The 2177-nt window shown below is 43.7% G+C and overlaps 1 protein-coding gene across 1 annotated transcript in view; it reads left to right on the forward strand.

The window, feature by feature from the left end:
- PITPNA (phosphatidylinositol transfer protein alpha) overlaps positions 1-2177 on the forward strand; it is a 45651-nt gene that overhangs the window by 16567 nt on the left and 26907 nt on the right. The gene's annotated exons all lie outside the window — the stretch shown is intronic.

The raw sequence follows: 2177 nt of genomic DNA on the forward strand, positions 1-2177 counted from the left end.
AGCCAGAACATTTTCCCTGTCACTATGTAGTGTGGTACTTTCAAGAATTAATAATGACTGTATAGTATCCTATCATATGAATTTACTGTGAACTTTTAAAACCATTATCTTATTGTTAGATACTGACATTTCCTATTTTAATGTGATAAATTTTGAAAATGCTTGAAAAGCAGCATGGAGGTCTAGGACTCTTCAGAGAGGTAGTCATAGGAAGGGGCCTATAGAGTGACCTGCCTGCCTTGGGGAAGGACCAGGCCAAGGTACCAAGAACAGGTAGCAAAGGAAACACTGATACTGTTGGGGAAAAGTTGAAATAAGTCCAGTTTTTGATGACAAAGGATTTAGAAGCAGCATATGTTATATACACATGGAGTGTGCATGGTGGAATCTTTGGTGGGGTTGTGGGGGATGTCGTTGCTAAGAGCTTATGCTGAACCAGCATGTTCTATAGTTGAAGTTAGAGGTAGACTTATTTTCTTAAATTTAGCCAGTCTTCTATTTCGAGTTTCTGGAAATGAAAGATTTTAACCTCCATAGAAAACGTTTTATTCTAGTCTAGACATCCTGGGATTCCTTTTTAGTGTCTTAGACTCTTAGTTTTCTAAGAGTCCTAGGTTTTGAGGGCCATCTAGGGGTAGAACTCTTGGAGGGGCCACACTAATACTGATTCATAACCCCAAGGGCTCCCTAAAGGTCCCCTGGAAGGTGATGACCTTTCCTCCAGCCAACCTCTATCTGTTGACACAGTCTTGGCTCTGGGGTCTCTTTTTATAAATAAAGCAAGTAAAGCACCTATATTGCTTTACCTGCTTTATTTGTTGGGACCTGGCACTCCCTAGATTGTATCTAATGAGGAAGTGATCCTCATCCTGTGGACTTTGGGAAGGACTAAAGTTCAGAACACAGAGTCATTGCTCTTTCGAGCCCTCAGTGGCCCTACACAGGTTCAAGAACCTTCTATCAGGAGATATACATTAATAGGTGGGACCTGGGATGTCTAACACTTAAGCATTTCATTGCTGTAACTGAAAATGCAAACATCACTACTCTCTAAGCGTTAGGCAGGAAGCTGTTAAATTCTTGGAAATTAGGCTCTCACATACATTCTTAAAAGACAGTGTGCAGTGCAGCTGGGTGTGTCTGGTCTAGGGCCAGAGGTGAATTTTCTTGATGTCTAAGAGCATTGCAGTGAGCATGCGTTGTAAAAACTGTAGCCAACTTGGCACAAAGGAAGCAAACAGATAGGATGGACATCTGCATGCCTAGGGCAGCGTTCTGGGTACACAGCTTATGCCAACTGAGAGATGCCACCATCCTCTGTAATTCTGGGAAGTGTGTGCTACAGCTGATGTGGGCATTTTTCTACACATCAAATGTTAGTTCACATATTGATCCTTGACCAAAAGAAAAATATGATTTCTAAACACTTCGTGAAGAGGAGAGGGGTGGGGGTAGGGAGGTTGATTTCTTCAGTGGGTGCTGACCTCATATCAGGATTCACCTCATGCAGAATGAATGTATAGAATCTTAGATCTGTTCAGTTAGAACTTGCTTTTTTAAAATAAGAAATGTGAACAGGCCAGGAACTTTCCAGTTCCCTCTGAGGGTTGATGCGAGAGTTAGGTGAGACACCTTAGCTTGGCCTAAGTAGATCAAAGTTTGAGGTGAGATGGATAAAGCAGCATGGACTAAAATTGCCCCCGTGTTTTGTAAAGCTCTAACCGTATTCTGAGTGGGATAAAAACAGATTTGTGATGCCCTACTCATTACTAACTCTTTCTGTTCTCTTAATTTATTTCTCTGTCTCTTTTTCTCTTTGAAGCTGATGGGCTGGGACATTAGGAGAGGGTAAGATGGGGGTTGGTCTGTGAAAGAAACTGGAAAGGGGAAAGCAGTGTTTCTGTTTCTCCTTCCACCTCTCCCTCAGACCTTAACCTGCTGGATATAGTATCACTAAGCCAGCTTTTCAAAAACCTTGTTGGTCTTGGGCGGTGCCTGTGGCTCAGTGAGTAGGGCACTAGCCCCATATACCGAGGGTGGCGGGTTCAAACCCAGCCCCTGCCAAACTGCAACAAAAAAATAGACGGGGGCGGGGTGGTGGTGGTGGTGGTGCCTGTGGCTCAAAGGAGTAGGGCACCGGCCCCATATGCTGGAGGTAGTGGGTTCAAACCCAGCCC

This window comes from Otolemur garnettii, unplaced genomic scaffold (genome assembly GCF_000181295.1).
Source record: "Otolemur garnettii isolate 467f Iridium unplaced genomic scaffold, OtoGar3 scaffold00145, whole genome shotgun sequence".
Taxonomy (NCBI): Eukaryota; Metazoa; Chordata; class Mammalia; order Primates; family Galagidae; genus Otolemur; species Otolemur garnettii.